The following is a 20,610-nucleotide window of genomic DNA, read 5'->3' as shown; positions in this document are numbered from 1 at the left end:
CCGAGGAAGCCGCCACAGCGTGCTGTGGCTGCCCCGGCCCCAGCCCCAGCCCCCAGCGGGACCTGCGGGGCGAGTGGGCTTGTGGAAGACCCGTTGGGTCTGGCAGGTCTGTGAGCTGCTTACAAGTGGGGTTACTCAGAGCTGAGAGGTGGAGGACTGAAAGGACATGCTTTGCCACCTGCAGTAAGTTGCTTTCCTGATACCCTGGGGAGATGAGGAGTGGAACAGACTCATGGTAGAGAGCTGGAAAGGGGTGTTTGTATATGTTGAGGAAAAAGCAAGAGAAAAACTTTACAAGAATAAGACCACCTGTGGCCCCTCAGTAAGAAAAACAGAAATAATAGTACTACTGCAGACTGTCTGGTAGTTTGGTGTCTGGATAGCCTGTTGCGCTGAAGTGGATAGGTGAATGCTGGATTACCTTACACGTGAAGTACTGTATGGTCCTTCTTGTGCTTCACCTCAACATCTTGCTGCAGGACAGGCCAAACTAAATACCAGGGTTCTTCATAGGTGCTGGCTGTTGCTGAAGAGGATCTCAAGGGGCTGCCATGTTTTGTGAAAGTGTTGCAGGTGCTTAATGGATATTTGGGGTTTTTTTTTCTTTTTTTTTTTTTTTTTAAAAAAGGTAGACCTTAGACTATTAAGCCATGAAGTTACTTGATAGTAAATCCACTTCTTCTATGTGTTCTTTAAAATAAAATATCAGTGCAACATTTACAGTCCTGTAGCAGATGCTGTACCTGTTTTCCCCTCATCTTTGTTCAGAAGTGGCATCTTGGCCTCAGTGAGGTGGTCGCAACATGTGCAATAGGTCATCAGAGCTTTCAGGTGTGAGTAGGATGAGAAGGATTTAGTATTAGGGGCTGCCCACTTCTGCCCACAGACAGAGTGGGTTCCCTACCTTCCGTTCCTTGTGAGAAGAGTGGACTTTTGTTGTTTGCTGTCTAAAGATAAATATGGAATCAGTAGCCAAAGTTATTTAAGCCCTGAAATGGAACCTTGCTCTGATTAATTGCTTAGTGCAAAGTGCTGATCTTTAATTCCTGTCTTAGTGCCTGCTTCCATGTCAAATTTTAGTTTGTCAGCTTGGAATGTCCGTACTCAAGTAGTTTTTATACAGCTATGGCTAGCTGTGTACTCTCAGAAACAAATGGAAACTGAAGGAGGCCATTATTGAGAGATTATTGGTAGAGTAAAATCAAAGAATTACTCTTAAAAGAAGCAACTCAAAAACTTAATTTTGGCTCTCCTCAGATTCCAGCTCCAATAAAGAATAGGTACTGGGAAGTCACCTTTATTTTGCTGTCCCATTTTCTAGTATAGCCAAGTTGATCTGAGCATTGACTGAGAATCAGTTGGCTTCTTTGTTTCATTTATTTGGGCTTTTTGCCGGTGTATATACGAAGAGAAAGAATGTAGCCTTACACCTATTCCCTCAAATTAAGTTCTTAATCAATTCTGATGAGTTACACCTTAATCCTCTAGGTGAGCCAACCAGGACACTGCACACAGGACATTCTTCTCTGTAATCAAATCAAATTCAGCTACTGGGAAACTGCTCTCTTCTCTCCTATCACAGGAGTAAAGTGACAGAGAAAAATCCCCAGGATGTAATAAGGAACACTCACGACTTCTTTTAGTCTCCCCCCTTTTTCTTAACAGTATGCAGTAATGTGTGACCACCACAAAAGCCATGATATAGAAGCCTTTATAGAGAAGGGGGGGGGGGGGGCAAATGGTATTCCCACTGTCAAGGACACCTGGAGTTCTAAAGATAAGTAGCTCAAAGAGACAAAACCACTTATTTACGTGAGTTTTGTAAGTTTCCATATCCTAGCTGAAAATGTTTCTGGAAGCATAGCCAAATATAGTCCTCCCAGAAATGCTGCAAAATTGACAGTGCTAAAAAACCAAGATGGTGTTATTCATATAATACCTTTTTGTATAACACATTAATTATTGAGAATTAATCCATTACATTATTTGTTGTGGTTTATTTTTCTTAACTATTCCTCTATTTACTAGGGAGAAGGGAAGACCTTTGCTAAAACTTCCTTTTCCTTTAATCCCTCTGTCCTTATAAACCCCCTTCTCTTGCACATGTGCTGTACCAGGCTATGCTGGTATGTATGTTTTATAGTATGACTGCATAGTATAAGGAGATATGTTCAAGGTGGGATTGGCATGAAGGACTGAAGTAGCTGGAGAAAAAAACTGAATGATTCTTTTCTGACATTGGGGAAAAATTGTTCTCTTTTGGAAAGCAAAGCACACACATAGATAGCATCCAAAATTAAAGCAGTAACTGTACAAAAGATGTACTTAATATGCCTGGGAAAGGGTGCTAAAATCCTTCAGCTTCTCAGTATCTCTCTCTCTCTCTCTCTCTCTCTCTCTTTTTCTTTAAAAAAAAACTCCCTTCTCCCACTGATGTAGTATTTCTCATTATAATTGGCCATATGCTAGCTGTCAAGAGTTTGGTTACAGATAATTGGATATACAGTAATAATAAGAGTTGTGCTTTTAAACTTCCCAGAGGTCTTGTTAAAAACACATGGGTACCTTGTTTATGCTGTCTAAATCTGTCTTGTTTAACTGAATTACTGCTTATCATTTGTTATCTTACTAAAAACTACAATTTGTTGCAGTGATATACTTAAAACAACTCTTTTTCAGTAGATGGGCGCTCAGAAGATTTGACTGGATACTAGATTTTCTCAATGCCAAAACACAAAATGAGGATTTTTATGTTAATGTCCCAAATTTTGCCCTTTTAAAAGCTGTCCTGCTGCTGAAATGCAGGTTCTTCTCTTTGAATTTTATTTCTGTGGGAGAAAGGAAATCACTGCCTTTTTGGTCTGCTTGTTTAGAAGTTTCTTGTGTACGGTTTGTGTGAAATGGTACGAGAGGCTTTTATTAGGTGACTAGTTGCTATTGACTTCCATGGGAGTTACGTTTACAAATCTAAGAGCTGAACTTGTCTCTAAAATAGCTTTTGTTTTGTATATACTTCCCTAAATAAAGCTGAGGACACTTCTATTTAGGTAAATTATGAGGATACATATTTAACTAACTCATCATTTATAAATGGCACTACTAAGGAAAATGAGACTTAAGTAAAATTTTAGTGGACCTTGAACTGTATTTTGACTGCCGGAAGAAAGAGGCCCACTAACTCTGGTTCTAGAAAGCAAGCATTTTTCCTCACTAGTGGTCTTCAGGCATGGCCAAATGAAGTATCCCACAGTTTGTGAAATATGAAGAATCCTAAAATTTGAAATTTCAGGTGTGTCATCTGTAGATGTTTACCTTCTATACTTTAAATGACTGAGAAGACTTCATCGTAATCTTGAGATCCAAAGCACAGATTCTGGAATGGAGTTAAGGAGGAACTGAGCAAAGGGGAGAAGATAAATATTTGCACATAAATGTCTGGCACATCTTGGAGAGCTGTAGATAATTTCTGTTGATCTTTTCTTTCCTGCATTGACCTATTTTATTTTGCTTGTTATCTGTTCTTCATTTCTGGTTGAGGTATACTGAAAAGGGAATGTATGAAAAAAGAAAAACTGACTGCCATGAGTAGCAAAATCCAGTAGAGTACATCAGGAACTGACAGTAAATTTACTCTAAGATTAAAATAATTTTCATATTGCATTCATACTCATACATTGTGTAATTTCGATTAAGGCACAGATAACTAAATATTTAAAGTCCAGGCAGATGACTCGCATGAGATAAAATTAACATGATGCGTCACATGCATTGAAAATGCAATTACTAGGATATATATATATATGCAAATGGATCAGCGAAGCATTCCAATAATTATCAAGAAGATCACATCTGCTTTGAATCTAGTCGGAGTCCAGCAACTGTAAAATTGTTTGTTGCTTTACATTAGGCTAACTACTGTTTGGTACAGAGATAATTTCCAGAGTGGTGACTGAGCAGGAATCTGAAGGTTGTACCTATGAATTGTGCCTTTACAAATTCTTTTGATAATTAGATGCAAATAATATTTGCCAGCATAATTCCCAGATAACTCCCAGCATTCCAGTATGTTTTTCTTACTTTATCAAACAACCCTCCCTTCCCCCCAAAAAACACACCCATAGTGAATCATACTGTGCAGTTGTGTGAATTATGTAGGGCTGGACTTTAGAATCTGTAGTTCTGAATTAACGAAATGGCAGTCCATAGCTGTGTTATAATAGTCCAATGGAAGTCAGATCCTGTTGGGATAGGGGGACTGTCTGCACTGGGTAATTGTTTTTGCTTTACGCTCAGGTAATTATTTTTGCTTTACGCTACGGTGTATGATCAAAAGTCATCCCTTGCGAGTAGAAGGTAGCAGCTACCATCTGTATTGCTCAGGCTCTGGTAATGGTAAATAAACCCTTGTGAAGAGGTCCTGCTTCCCAGTTCAAGTTAACAGCTGACTTCATTATCTCACATCCCTGTGGTGTCTGTCTGAATTAAAGCACAAAGTTTACAGGGGAGAAACAATTGCAGAGCTTAATTTTGCTAGTTGAGACCTCAGCTTTTGCATTAAGCTAGGACATCGTAATTATCTTACCATGTTTTTAAAAGCAAAAAATATTCTTAGCAGTAAAACCTTTGCATGTAAAATTATTGCCATTATTCTTAACCCTCAATTTTTTTCAATGGATAAGACTCTCTTTCCACTGTACAAGACCAACAAAAAGCATATGCAGCATTCAAGTAATCAAAATAGGCCTCTTGCTGATTGGTGATAAATTTAATTAACTGTTTCTGATACTGTACCTCCTTTTGCAAATTTTTTTAAAAAAAAGTACAGGACAGGGAATGCATTATTGTGCCTGAAGCACTTTGAATGTATCTGAAACAGTTTGAACACAGTTAAATGATTACTTCACTTTGACCTGCTTCTGGCAATGGAATCGTTTTCCCCGAAAGGCATGTCAGTGGATGAAAGCTGGAATTTCAAGTTAATGAAACATTTCATTTGTGCAATGGTTACACAGTTCCATAAAGCCACAGTGTTTGCTGCAAAGATATTCCAACAAGCTGTGTCTTGTACATAACTGCCACCGTATGAAATTCATATATATCCTTTCTAGTGTATGGTAGACCATACTGTGTGGAGATGGTGCAGAACCAGGTGCTTAGGCAGAAGGAGAGTGCTGGAGACTGAAAGGAGGAAAAACAAAAAAAAAAATTTGAAGAGCAGTAAAAGGGGTGAATGAGAAGGGTGAAATTAAGAGCTGTGTGTGAAGAACAATGGATGTCCCAAAGGTTGCAGTCGTTAGTTTCTCTTGTGCTCTAAGCCCAGTGGTTCATGTTTCAAGTGTCTCTTCTGAGTACAGAATCTATGTGCAGCTGCAACCTTTCCTTGTTTGTAAGATGCTTTGAAATTCTTTGACCACTGTTTCTTGCAGTATTGACGGGTATATGAACTCATACTGGAAAAGTGGGTTCACTAATCAGTTTTGTGAACTGCATGAGAAATGTAAATTGGTTCAACCCCAACAGTTTGCGTTAGTTTTATGGTTGCCCTAATTGTACTACTTCACATTTAGTCTGTAGGTTTTCATTCATGTCTGCAGATAGAATCCGAAATTGATTGTTTTTCAGATGATGAAAGTTCCCTCTGTCTCTTTCTCTATCCTTTATATCTTTTGGGCTTTTCAAGGAAAGAAGGATATTGCGCAGAAACCTCTTTATAAGTGACCTTAACCCAGATGAAACCAATGTTGAGGAATATATCTCACACAGTGCAAACAGATGTTTACTTCTATCCATACTCTTCAGTGTATACACAGTTCAGATTTATCCAATCTCTACATGTAGGTGTATGGAAGTAAGTTTGTACTGCATTACTTCATTAAGGGCCATTGAAATTTCATGTCACTGTATAGATAATTTCTGATTTAAAGGTGAGATAGTGTTTTCTTGTTAATCTGTGACTTTTTAAATAATTGAAATTTTAAAACATGCATCCAGGAAAAGGTAAAAATCTTGTGAGTGTTTGTGGGGAGGGTGTTTGTTTTTTAATCCTGAAATATTCTTATGGGGCAGATGGTGTCTTGACTTTTGCCTTAATTATATTCCAAAAGTTTGTTTAATGCTGTTTTTATTTGGGGAGAAAGATTTGACATGCATTGTGGATCATGCTTGGGTGCAAATTAAAATAAAGCTTACTGATCCTAAGCCCGTAATGAGATTCTAACAGAGCTGCAGGCATACACCTTGCAACCATACTGGTCAGCACAGTGAATGATCTTTTCACATGTAAATGAGATGCAAGGGACCTTTCTTGTCTTTTTTTCTGTGTGTGCGTGCGCGCTTAGTCAAATGTCATAAGCCATTTGCACTATGTATTAGGGAAAAAAAAAAAAAAAAGCCAAACCTTACAAGAACTCATCTTTATGTACTTCTAGAAAATGAATACAAATCTGTTAGCCAGTCATCATCTTTTCTGAAGTAGATTTGCTGCTACTAATGAGCTCTTGGGCAGCTTTTGTGCTTTGCAGCAGAGCGCTATGTTTCACTTTGCACATCTGTATCTATAGGCTGGCTAGGTGTGAACTGAGGATACATTGAACAGTACGGATGGAAGTAAATATGTGTTTGTATTGTCTGAGATACACACCTCACTGTTACTTTCATCTGGGTTAAGCTTTCTTAGAAAGGTAAAATATTTTTTGTGCAATATATGTCTCTAGCAGATCAATGAGGAATTAAAGAAGGATATTTAAATGCTAACTGTGAACAGAAATAGGTGTGAGAGACTTGCATAGGTTGACCCGAAATGAATACAGCAAAAGGCACTGTATGCTTTATATTATCCACAGATGAAAATGGGATGTATTGAAATCTATTTTCCTATCCTTCTGTAGGTCAGTGCTGTCTTTATCAATGTTTTGATCTCAGTACAGGTTTCGGAAACAGTACACCAAAGTACGAAAGAGAGGCCTTATTTTGTTCTGCTAAGTGCCTATGTGTTTTTGTGGGTGCTTTTCTATACAAGTAAAGAGAGTTGATCCCTTCAGGTCTCCCATCTTTGCTATGCAAGGGAAGAAAAAAGAATCTTTAATTCCCTCTTCTTCTTAAATATGCTGGTAATTTAGGTAAAAGTTCAGTTTTCTTTTTATCTGTTTCTATATATATTAATGCAAATTCTCAATATGTAATTGTGAATTGAACCTAATTTTATTTGCCTCCATTTTCTTTCTGTATGATGTAGCTTTTACACCAAGAAAGAATCTTAAATACTTGCATGTTTGCTCACACTGTATGCATGTGGACTGAGGGGAAGATGAGGTGTGAAAATAGAATCAAGATAGCTTCATTAGCTTATGGCAGGGAAGCATCTTTATGAGAGTTTATGCTACACGTTGCTTGCTTTTTGTGTTGTTCAGAGCTTACTGTGTGAATCATTTTTCTAGAAATAGTAGAATGGTTCTGTTTTTTTGCAGAGTAAGAATTGAGCAGGAAGAGAGATGTCTTTGAACTTTCAGTGCTGCCTCAGGAATCTTAAAATGTAGATTTGGTTCTTGGCTTTTGTTTAGGCTCTCCAGGTGAATTATTTGACAGTCTCTTTTACTGTCTTCTCCATCTTTGAAATATCTACTTATCTTTCATTTTAAGTGCTCTGTAGCACCTGTACTTTAGGGATGAGGTATCTCTTCTACTGCTCTGTGTGATGATGTCCCAGCCTGTTACAGGTACTTTGGGGGGCAATAGGTAGTGCATCGGGTACATAGCTGTGACATGTAAGCTACCTTGAGGGATGACATAGGTTCGAGAAAGTTGTATGCTAATGATTGTTCTTTTTGCTTGGGTAAAAAGATGTAAAAATGTTGAAAAAACTGAAAAGAGTATTAACTTTATTTTAAAGACTTTAGATCAAAACAAAACTTGTTTTTTTTTTTTTTTGATGGCATAAAGAAGACGTAATTTCATTTTTATATCTAATAAAGCAATCTCACTTCATGTTACGTACTTTAACATTTTGAAAGTGTTTATATAGTATGATATATTGAAAAGACAAAACACTAATGCTTAAGTTCTCTCTTCCCTTGAATTAAATTGGTAAATTTACATTGAAATTAAAAATTAGTTTGGAATAATTGCATTTTTCTTATTTTTCATAGCAAAATATTTGCTATTTTAACAATATTTAGAATTGCATTTCCTGAGCTGAGCATTGAGTATTTGCAAAACAAATCCAGGTTCTTGAAGGCTGGGTTTTTGGTTTCTGTTACTGTTTTGTTTTGGAGCTGTGTAGAGGTATCTTTTTTCCATCTGGAAAAGTCTGAGATCAGTGATGAATTTACAGCATCTCAAATCAGATCACTGGAGTGTAACTCAGTGGAATTCCACTGAAACTAAAGGTGCTGTGCTGGATTGCATTAGTAGCCAGTCTGTGATAAAAGCTTTTCTATTAAATGGTTCTACTGCTTCCTGCAAGAGAACTTCAAAATGGAGCAAAAACATGCTGGCCTGGTAAGTACACTAACCTGTGCCTTTTTTCTCTTAGGATATGACTGGCTGTTGCTTCAGCTTGCTATTAAGGCTGGCTTTGGAATGAAGTAGGAAGAAACATGAAAGTGAAAGAAAAAGTTATTGAAGATGCTGCTCTGGGGCAAGTTTGAGGTAACTTCTGTTGTTTTTTCTTAGACTGTTCACTTCAGGACATCCTCAAAGGCTAGGTGTTGTGTTAGTTTAGTCTAGGAGCCTGCTAAGTCAGGTGGGCTTTGGACTATGAGTGAATACTATTTGGCTACTGCAGAATTAAGGGAAACGAGAGTTTGTAATCTCTTTGATTACAGTTTGAGTGTCCAGCTTAATTACAGAGAAGAATCTGACTCAAAAATTGTTTTTGTTTAGTAACTGAAACCATGTGCTCAGCACTGAATTTTGACTAAAACGGGAGAATGAAATGTAGTGATACTTCATAGTTTCATCCTAGAGATGTGTGTGTTATGCTCAACTACATAAATGGTGCAAGTCTCCAGTCAGACTTTCCTGATGTATTTTGATTCAGAAGTCTGAAGAATGGGAATATCTGTGGGCAGTTCACCTTTTTATTATTTTAGCATTTTTAAGTAGAAAAGGAGAGAGTAAGAAAATACAAACATATACCTGTTCTAATAATTCCTTCTATAGTTGTCAGTAGATACCTTGAGAAAAGGTGTTTATTGGAAAAATTGCTCCCAAAAATGGGGAGAAAAATTCTGTGCATAGATCATGTTCTATCACTTAAACTAAGTCCACATTTTAATCATGTTCTTGTCATAGCATTTTGACACAGTTTCTTTGGGACTTGAATGCAGAGCATTAAATACTTCCTAACATTGTTAATGAAAGTCAAGAATGAGGACAACAGATATCACATGTGTAAAAGGTACTCATATGCAGGCAGTGGATCAGCTTCTTGACTTTCTTAATTCTTGCTCATGCATAACCTAATATGAACACATAGGCTGTACTTCCATGTTGTGTGCAAGTGCTTCTGAGGACCAGTGGAACATACCGTGGAATGATTCGATGCAATTGAATTTTGATTTGATTTCAGAAGTGAATAGATTCCTCATAACTAAAGGAGTATACCAAAGGCTTCAGTTAAAGACTTGGAACTAGACTGGAGATTGGAATTGAGCAAAACTTAAACCCTTTGTTTCGTGCATGCCTGTTTCTGTAGAAAAGTGTGAATCCTGTTTTCCCAATGTGTTTAAGCATTCATGTTGCTTTAGGCATGTGAGTAGTTACAAGCTTCAATCATATGAATAGCTCATTAAACTCCAATTTAGCTGTTTTCTCTGGATTTCTCTGGATTGAGGTCATCTTCCCAGGGAATTTTCTGAATGTAGTATATCTATCGCTGGTTGCAGCCAGAACAGATGGAAATTCTAGTTGCTTTGACATAAAACCACAAGCTATTACTATAAATATTCGTCTTTGGAAATGCACCAGCGTATTGATGAATAAACATGAAGTCCCTGAAGCATCTCTGGTTGTTTGAAATTTGACTTTTGATAGAAAATCAAATGCTCATGTTCTTTAGAAAGCCATAGGCAAACGTGTCTTGTCAGCGTTTGAACTGTCAAATCCAATCTTGCTTCCTTGCAATGAGCTAATGTTATTTATATGTCAAGTTTGTATCTTAAGAAGTTCTGTTTTGCTTAGAAATGTCTGTCTGGGTTTACCTACTGTAATACAATTGTACCTTTTTATAACTTGCTAAGAAATTGTCTGTAACAGTGTGTGCAAGCAGGAAATTAGCTGATTCCATTTCTGCTACTTTTTTTTTTCCCCCCCCACTAGGGAAGTTTACCCTGCCAGTTCTGCTGTGTGCTACCTCCTTTAGAAGATGATGTTAATATCTAGCCAATGTTGTGATGAAACTGGTGTTTTCTGTATTCTAAGCAATCTTGAAAACACTGAGTGCAAGTTTGTACGTAAAACCCTACATGCATTGTAAATGTCCCTTTTTTCTTCATCCAATTTCTTCTAACTTTCATGAACTCTGAACTGAGTATTTGTTTCTGTGCTCAGGACAGTGGTATATCTGTTGTTCTGCTTAGATTGATTCACATGATACTAAAAATGCCAGTCACTTCAGCCGTGTTTTTCTTCCTGTGAATACAGGTTTTGAATGAATGAACAAGGAAAAACATGTTCCTTTGTTCCCTAGTTATGAAAAGTGGATCCTCCAGTCTTATATTTAGTGGAGACTTCTGCTCCTCCTACTATACAAGCCCTCAGTCATGTTGCACTGGAGTCTAGCTTGGGCTATCTGGCTTGGGAAACCACAGGCTGATGTGTGTTTTGTTTTTTCTAAGCAAAGGCCTGTATTGTTCAAAGCAGCTTCTCTCCAGTCATTGTTTCTATTATCTTTCTTGCACACCTGCTTCCTAATTCTTTGCATGCCTTGTCTGTCTCTTGCAGGCTTAATTTTCAGTCCATAGACAGACAGGGAAATAAAATGCAAAGCAGTTTTGCTGAAATAATATTCCTTCACAAACTGCTACATTAGGCTATTCTTTAGATGTGAATATTTCTGCAGTTTTTATGTGAAAATACACACCTTTTCTATTTTGAGATTTCTGCAACTTCAGATATGTTGTAGTGCATGTAGCTGAGTCTCTAAAACCAAATCTGTAACAGTGTGGCATCCCTATGTTATAGATTAATTTTACAGAGCTTCCTTAAAAGAAACCTACTCTCCTCCACAAAAAGACCCACTTGGAAAACTGCTCACAATACTTTATAAAACAAAAACTGTATTAGGAAAAAAAAACCACCCAAAGCAGACTTGCTCACATTAAAGTATCAACCTATTAAATTTATATTTAAATACTGAAGTAGATCTAGGACTTCAGGGAAGAACTGGGTTTTTTTCCTCCAATGGAATATAGTTACCAAGGAATATTAAACTATTCTTAGATTAAAAAAAAAAAAAACAAAAAACAAACAAAAAAACACAGTATTGATTCTGGTTCACAATGCTAAAGCACTATACAAACACCAATTTTTGGTGTGGCTGTGTAGTCTTTAGGATTGCTTATACAGTAAAATTTTACCTCCTGTCTGGAGGGGTTTAAAACAAGTGTAACAGCTGAGGTTCTTCCATGCTGAGAATTTTTATTGAAATTTTACGTATTCAGAGACTGCTGCCATCTGATTGTCCCTGTCTATCTCTCTGTCCTCCAATTCATTGATTCTCATTGTGAGTGAAAAATGGTGAGTAGGTTACGTTTTTCATTGGCAAGATAGTAGGCTTCGTGCTGCGTAGCATACAGAGATGCAATCACAGGATATAACATTTTAGACACTGTTAGGCAATCCCCGATCAATAAAGCATCTTTTGAGCATGTATCTAGGCTCTTCAGTCTAACACTTTAGTGGAGCTTTGATTAACATTTGAAGAAAATTAGCAGTTTAAGTGCATTTATCTGTTTTAATGGCATAATTTGACTAGAAAAAACACACTTCACAATATGTAGGATCAGGCAAATTTTACTGTTTTCCACATGTATTAAAAACTTACCAGCTCATTCATTGTTTGTTCCTGTGCTTGACCCCAGGCTGCATGTCTTTCATTAAATCATATTGCTGATTGCTCTTTTTCTACCCCATTGGATAGGGTACAGATGTGGCCAAGTTTTTGTTTTGTTTTATTTAGTAAATAGTGAAATGTAGAAAAGCACAGAAACTGCCTAACCCTATGACAGTTAACCTTCTGGAAGCACGTTACAAGCATCTTGATCACATCAGCTCTGCTATTATTTCTAAGTACAGATGGTAGGTTGCTGTGAGCAAAGAGGTCAATCCAGAATTTTCACAGATGCCTTGGATATCCCTTCCCTGTTTATAACACATGAATAAGTATAGGTTTATTTCTGAAAGCTGCAGTTAGTGTTCCCAGCTGTGGTTAAAATAGTAGGAACTCAAGTTGGACAACCAGAGTTATCTGGATGCTTTTACTTTAGTCTTTGTGTAGTCTGTTTCCTGTTCGTGAGATACAGGGATAGTAAAGCCTAATTATTTAAATGTCAGTGCATTTCTCCAGTAGGTATTGTAAAGAAAAATTAGGGCTTATTTTTTGTGGTTTCTGACTTTAAACACGTTTTTGCTGCTTATCACACTCAGGTACAGCAGAAATCATCACAAGAATTTCTAATTACTAAATTTTTTATACTCTGATAGAGATTTGTATGATTTACGTTATACTTCTCGTATTTTATCTTGAAATTTTAATCGTTATTATATCTGTCTTTATTAGGTATTGTTACTCTTAAGACAGCACCTCATTAAGTATTGTTTAACAGAAGTAATGAAGATAGTTTTTCATTGAGAACGCATAGTTAGGAGTGAGTGAATGCCAGATCTGGGGCTTGGCATACACTGAACATCTTGGCATAGCTCCTATGATTGCAGAATTGTCACTTTTCTTAAAATGGCTTCAATAACATACTAAAATTGAACAGTAAATCCGTTGTGATTATGCATATTTTTAGCAAAAAGGTGGAAGCACCTGGATATCTCTATGACAGTGATCAGATAAAGAATGCTGTAAATCTCTCTTGCCATTCTTTTTCAGTTTCTGCTGCTGAAACTGATGTTTTTTGTTGTTTTTTTTCCTCTTAGAAGAGCACAGAGAACAATGACTACTCTCTTTCTTCTAGCTCTAAAGCTTTAGTCTCAGCACATTAACCCAGTATCAGTGTATTTGGCATCTTTTCAGTCCTGTGTTGGGAAGCTGTTGTATAATTCAGCATGGGTCTCCTTGCCAATATAGGTGCATGTGATTAAAGGACTTGCATCTCTTTCTTTTTGTCTTCACCAGTCAGAGAACAAGAAAACAACAAAATACTGTGAAGAAATTGCCAGCCAGTTTGCCTTTTTCAGTTTGTCTCTGCAGCCTCTTGCTATTCTGCAGGAGATGCAAAGTTGCTTTTTACTAAAGGAGAACAGTTTTATTTTTTTCCTCAATTTAGGTTTATTAATATTTATTGCAATCTGAAATCTGCCACTTTGAAAATGATTTGAAAAGTCTCAGTAAGTATTTTCATCTAGATATATTTAGTATCATGGGACCTTGTATTTAAACATGTGCATCTCAGTTACATTCTCACATACTACCGTTTAGTGTGCTTTAATAATCTGCACTTATATTTGAATATGCTTTGAACTGAATACAACCCAAGCTGTGCCTAGTCTCTGCAGACAACCATTTTCTCTGCAGATACTGGCAAACAGAGAAATTAAATAAGAATTTAATTCTGAAGCTTAGAGCCTTTCACTTTGTGTGCTCACACACACTGCCCGTTTGCCTGTATGAGAAGGTCGTTTTTCTTTTATTTAACATAGATGCCTGTAGTCCGATGCCATGTGTAGCCTGCAGACCCTCGAAGCAGAGCTAGGGGAATTTTGAAATAAAACTTGGTCAATTCCTTTTCATTTAATTTAAAGCCTTTAAGGAAAGACATTTTGAAATTAAAGTTATAAATAAGTTATTTGAAATGAAGAAAGCAAAAGATATGTTTAACCTTCAAAAGTGTCATCCCTCCTCTTCTGAATCTTCAAAAACGCTTTGGTTGACGTTCAACTGCTTGGCACATTCTTCCAGCTCCATTAATGAACCTGTTTAAACAATCTGGAGTTTTACTTGCTCGTTTTGCTTAGTAGTTGAGACAGCTGAACCTCTACATTTAAGATGCAAAAATCCAAGGTTTTATCTTTGCAGTTGGTAGCTTGCCTGAGGTGAAAGTGCTAAAACTGGTATCCTTTTTATATATTTACTTTTTTTTTTTTTTTTTTTGGAACACACAACCTTGGCATGAGCATAGCAACGATTTTTTTAGAGAATATCTTGGCTAGTCTCTTGAACTGCTGTAATGCAGTTCGATTTGCATGTCATCTGTCTATCAGTAGAAAGAAACATGTATTACAACAACAGGCTACTAAAAGATGATGAGAAACAAAAATTTAGATCGCTTTCTCCTGTTCCAGTCTATGCTGTATCCTGTCTGTTCTCTGCTCTTTAAGTCCAAAACTTCAATTGCTGTGTGTGGGAGTCATGACTTGTGCATTGCAGACTGAAGAGCCGATTTGTTACATGTAACCACTGGAAGATCCTTTTGGATATATTTTGTTTGCGGAAATCATACAAATCTTGACCAGGCTCCTTTGCTTTTATTATTACCTTCATATGCTGTGATGCAGTTCTCATGTTGCAGCTAAGTTTATGCTCAATTAAGTACAAGTCTTTTATTATAGTTCAACAGTACTGCATTCTCTATAGTTAGAAAACAGCCATTACACTTCTGATAAATAAATAGGATATAAAAGGTCTTTCTTGTACTAGTTTATGCACGAGTTTATTTTGTTGCTGTCGAATTTAAGCTTAGGTAGAATAAAAATCTTATTACATGTTGGACTCTCAGATGTCTGCATTGGTTTTCATTAGTGATACTGCATTAATTATCGGGGAGCTTACTGTTGGCCACAGGTCAATCTTTAAGTAATATATTTTGAAATGATTGCCTATATTTTCTTGGAATGCTGTGTGATTATGTTTTAAAGCAAAATTTGAAAAAAAAATTTTGAGCAGTGCTTGTGAGAGTTTTAAGTGGATTCACCCTTCCATCTTAATTTTTTCATGGTCTTTTTGGATCTCTGCCACCATGTCTGTAGTAGGGGGGAGTGCCCTGAACCTGCAAAAGTTGTCCACTGAACAGAGTAAATAATGGGATCACAAGCAGGAGCTCTTCCCAGAAGCTTGTATATAGTGTTTAGATGAATGAGTGCAGAATTTTCAGGTAATATTTATACTTAAGTATTTGCATTGAAAAGCTACATTCAATCAACCTTAAAACTTTTCTATCATGGGGCTTTGTTTTCATATCCTGCAGTTCCTGGAGTGTAGAACCTCTGTGGCTTGTACTTGCCACTGCTGGTTTTGTATTAGTGTACTGAAACCCTTTCAAAGGAGAACCTCTCTTAGAAGGTGGACTGGGATATATTTGAAAGGATTCCAAGGGTTCATAGACTGCTGCTCTTCCATTACACGAATTGCAACAAACCCAGTGACTATTGCTCTTATTTTATTTTGCCTTCACTTTCCAAATGTGTCTGCCAAATGGCATCCTGAACAATTGCTCGTCATCCCCACGGTCTGCTGCGATAAAACAGAGGACTGGAATTCAGATTGTTACAGAGCAGAAAGAATGGAAATTATGTTGCTTGTAGGAATGATCCTTCCCCTGTAGATTTCTTATTTCTGCTTTATATTGGTATGTGTTTTATAGCTTTTCATTTAGAAAATATTAGTTGCAGTTGAGATTGAATGCGCTTCCCAAATAGAGAAAGTCAAAAGACAATGAATAGTGACAACAGGTAACATCAGTATGACACTCCATTTTGGCTTGTTTTGGTGTGTGTGGGTTTTTTTTTTTTTTTTTTTTTTTCGGTAATGGTCTCTTTTTTATTATTATTATTATTTTAAACATGAGTCCATATCTAGTTGTGCTTGACAAGTAACACAAGTTCTATTTGTACAGTGCCTTTTATTTTCAGGACATTGCAGTATGCTTTGCAAAACTTGGAAAATTTGGAGGACAAATTCTGTAACAGTAGCTTGTTCACTGCATAATGAAGAGACTTCACATGGAATTCTGTTGTATTAGTGGAAAACAGATACAATAGTTCTTCTGTCAAAGGACTGGGAGTTCTGAATCTCCTGAGAAAACCCTTTTTGTCACTGATCACTTTTGTTCGGAGTAGCATCTAAGTACAGATGTGGATCAGGCAGTTGATTTCTCTTCTGGTGTAGTAGTAATGTAACATTTTGTCTCCACACAGAAATCCAAAGTATAGCATATTTACTCTGTATATAAACTATTTCATTAATCCTGAGTCAGTTCTGCAACACTGCATTTGTCTCTACGTGCCCCCTGCCCCCCCAAAAAAGCTATTTAAGATGCTCTCTCTTTCATGAGGTTTTTACAGGAATGATTAAATACTGTCTCTCACAAATTCCTGCCTCACAGTTACCGTGTTAAAAGTGGTGAGAATGCTGTGTGAAAACTAAATGAAAAAATAGTTTTTCTGAAGCTGTGAACAGGGACAAGAAATGACTGTGTGTTATACATTGCTTCCAGAGGTCTTGACTTCAGTTTCAAGAATGTTCAGAGGAAAACTCTGCCATGTGTCCAGCACACGCGCCTCAGGAAGCGCCTGAAGAGGACTTAGGGGCTGGGCCTTTGCATGTAAGTGTCTTTCACCGGAGGCAGTGGTCCAAAGAGTAACTTCCCCTCTGAATCCTAGCATTTTTGAACTGTGAAGGTTTCTTATGTTTCCCTGTGAAATCCTTGCCAAAAAGTCTTTCCACTTCTGAAGTGGAGATATAATATTACTTCTTGGTGTTGCTTGTTGTTTTCCATTATCATAACAACATAGTAAAATGAGGGTCTTGCTAATGTCTAATCTAAATATTTATACCAAGACTATTGCACTCCTGTGCAATGCGGTTTTAAACTCTGGCTTCTTTACCTTGGACCACAAAGGTCAATGGCTCAACAAGCCTTTTTGAATAAAGGGAATACGCATTTATTTGCGAATTTTCCAATGCAAGTCTTAGCACTACTTATTTCTGAAGAAATTGTATCAAGAAAATGCAGTGCGCTCTCTCTCAGATGGTGTTGAAACTAAGTATAGCCAGTGGTCATCAATCACAAGTGGGCAAAGTCCCAGTACAACTCAGAGGGTCATGTTTAACAGGGAGTAACAAAATATGCTATATTAAATTAAGCAACTCAATTATTAGAGATTCATTAAATTCACAGTCTGAATAGAAACAGAATGATGATTTTGTGCTTTGGCAGTTCTCAAGTATTCCATAGCCTATTGGAGACTAGAGTTCAACTGGGCGAAGTTATTTATTTAAAAATAAGGGATGCAAAATGCAACAGATTTAACAGAAGTTAAGTTCAGATCCTAATCTTGATGTGTAATTTTGCTGTACTGTACATCTTGTCTCTACAAAATAGCTTCTGTGATAGATTTTCCTCTATAAAATGAGTTTGGTAAAAATGAACTTTTCTGTGATGTAGAAATATTGCCATGAATCTTCCCTTGGAGAAAAAAGAAACCACGGTATCAAAATGACTTATCCTTCAATGGATAGGATTCATGGTGGATTATAAATCCTGTATTCCTTAAACTCCCACAGTTGCCATTAATTATTCTGGAAAGGAAAGGAAAGGAGGATTGTCTTTGCCCTTAAAGGGTACTGGAGGCCTTTGCAGTGTAACAGAGGAGAAGCTTAAGAGTTTAAAGTTTCCCAGATAAATAAGTGTTTCATGATGAGCAGCTGAAACCAGTTTGATAAAGAATTGTTTCCTATTGGCCGGGGGGATAACTGGAAAATAAGCCATGAGGTGCTGCTGATGTTCTTTTGATGTTGAGAAAAATATATGGTTCTTCATATGGCTTCTGCCAAAAGCAAAAATTGAGTTGGGTAATTTGTTGGTGTGGTATTGTGGCTTACAAAAGCCTGTTATGCTCAGTAGTTGGCACAAAATTTAGGTGTTAGCTTCAAATATACCTGCTCTGTCAGGGACTTACGGAAAACTAATAAAATCACTGGATGTTTTAGGAACAGCTATCATCAAAAGTAGTATTAGTTTTGGCTTTCTCTTTTCTGCTTGTATATGATCCTTGCAAATACACTGGAGTGTTGCTATGGCATCTCTTTGCACCTCGGGAGAAAGAGGTGCATAGCCCAAGTGGTTGTGTGTGTGGTTGTGTGTGTGTTTTGAAACAAGACTAGTTAGGTCTGAAAATTAAGCTACAGTTGGAGGTAAATATCTGAATGGGCTCACAGTAATATTCCTAAAATATTATCTCAAACTAATTACATATTCATTCTAACAAGCTACGTACTGGAGACTACCAGACATCGATATAATGCCTACATTTTTGTATTGGTATGAGTTGCAGCTCTTTTACTGCCTACAGAGTTTAAAAAGTGTAGTGTTCTGATCTTTCATTGCAAATGAAGAATAATAATGATAAATGCAAATTTTATCATCATAAACAAAAGCTAAAGGAACACCTTTGGGGTTGTAAACTATTAAAATATTATACGTTATCTAGTGTATAACTTGCACTTAATGACTTTTCTACAATAAATTGCTATATAAAATATTATCAGCTTTTTATGCAAGGGGTTTAGCATCTGTCAAGCATTTATAATAATGTCCAATCCCTTCTGTGCCATGGAAAGCAGAAAGTGATGTTAATTTTATTAATCAAGCAATAGATTGTGTAATTTAATGCCTGCTGATGGATGAGATTAAGGATTTGGTTCCATTACAATTGGTAGTCTTCTGCCCCTTCTGCTTGACCTCAACCAGCCCATTGTCCTTATGAAGTGTTTTTTGGGGGGGTGGGGGAGCATAATTAGACTTTTAAACTGGGGCTGATTCATCAGGCAAATTTATGAATTTCAGGGGTATGAGTAGCTAGGATAGGCTTGTTGGGTCCTAATCAGCTTTAGCTGTTGTGACTGCACCCTTGGGATCAATCCCCAAGGGGGGATAGTGAAATAGAAATCAAATCCAGCCTTAGTTCATATATATTATGTACAGCAATGAAAGACATCTGATGTGATCTTGCTTCAGCAGCTAAATCTCATGGTAATGACTGCTGGAACAATATGGAACGGGGAGGAGATAGCAAGAAAAAAGAAAATTACATTGCGAGAGGAAGACAGGAAAATAGAAGTGTGTTGTTTGGTATTTGAGGAGGAGAAAGGGTGAGCAGATTCCTGTTCTTTCCTTATTCCCTCTCCTTTCTCTTTTATATGGGTGCTAACCATTCAAAACTTCTGGTTCTTTCATCAAAACAGCATGAATATGCTGTCAAAAATAATTCTGTTTTATGAATTATTAAAAAAAGCGAAATCCTACAAATCAACATTTTATCCCAAAGCCTACTTCTTTCTAGCTTCTGCTCTAGAAGCTCTGTGATTGCACCAGTTGGAGATTGGTGTCGTAGACGCCTTTCTAATGTTCTGTACTTTCATAGTAGGCTTGGCTTTTTGCCCAGCACACTGCGTGATGTTAAGCTATTGTGATACTGAGTAGTGAATTCACTGAAAGGAACCCTTTCGTTTATAAAAGAAACAAATGCATGCATTGCTGCAAGAGTTTCAGTATGATATTTGCCAAAGTGGTATAACAAAGAACAGGAAATATCACAGAGAACTGAAATGCAGCTTCCTGCTGTTCTATGGACAGTGTTGTTTCCCTTGTCACAAATACTTAGGACTATTAGGAGCTTTGCGGTGTAAGCTCCTAAACACGTGGTTTTATCAAATATAGTAGAGTTCTGTGTTTCAAACAGAAATGGCCGTAATGGAAACAAAAAGTAAAAAAAAAAAAGGCCAATTTATATGACAAATCATTGCTCAGTTCTGTTTGCTTAGAAATATTTTGAGGATTGGTCAAGGCTGAGAGAGAAAGTATGATATTGAGTAACGAGTGCTATAATTATTTTCCAAAAGTGAAACAGAGATTCCTACTTACACTTTCATACTTTTATTGTTAAAATAGGGAAGCCCGCTAAACTAATTTTATTTCACATGCTGAGTAATATTTGTGAAATCCACTTTGGCTATATTGTAGCGAACTCTCAGGGGGGTGAAAACAGTGTTATGATTGTTTGGAGTGTTTTGGGGGGACAGGGCAGGTTGCTTGCTTGTTTTTTCTTCTCTGCCTGTGTGCCATTAGGATAATGATTCAGTGGCTGGCCAAACAGAAATGTTCACTTGGGACTCAGCTGTTCAGGCGATCCAAATTTGGTAACTGCTATGAGGAGTTTTGCATTTTTCTAGTACCCCTCATCACAAATGTCATTTCCACTTGGATGCACAATTCTCCAGCTATTTGAGTGTTACTTTAAAGCCCTTGACCCTGGAGGCGTGTCATTACCACAGAATTTCAGCTTGCTTCCTAAAGTGCAAGTTCCTGAGTCTCCTGACTGGGAAAGGGCAGGTCAAAAGTGGAGTGGATAGTAGAAGAGCAAATCTGAACTATTAAGGTGCAGAAA

At 37.1% G+C, this 20,610-nt stretch overlaps 1 long non-coding RNA gene across 1 annotated transcript in view; it reads left to right on the top strand.

The window, feature by feature from the left end:
• The first annotated feature begins 8,561 nt into the window (after positions 1-8,561).
• Positions 8,562-20,610, top strand: part of LOC135329393 (uncharacterized) — a 194,514-nt gene continuing 182,465 nt past the window's right edge. The window contains exons 1-2 of the long non-coding RNA XR_010390854.1: positions 8,562-8,646; positions 16,659-16,766. This is a non-coding gene — a long non-coding RNA (uncharacterized LOC135329393). The remainder of the gene's footprint in view (positions 8,647-16,658; positions 16,767-20,610) is intronic.

This window comes from Dromaius novaehollandiae, chromosome 10, assembly GCF_036370855.1.
Source record: "Dromaius novaehollandiae isolate bDroNov1 chromosome 10, bDroNov1.hap1, whole genome shotgun sequence".
NCBI lineage: Eukaryota > Metazoa > Chordata > Aves > Casuariiformes > Dromaiidae > Dromaius > Dromaius novaehollandiae.
Note: the sequence above shows the minus strand (reverse complement) of the source record. Positions and strands in the feature narration are given on the sequence as shown.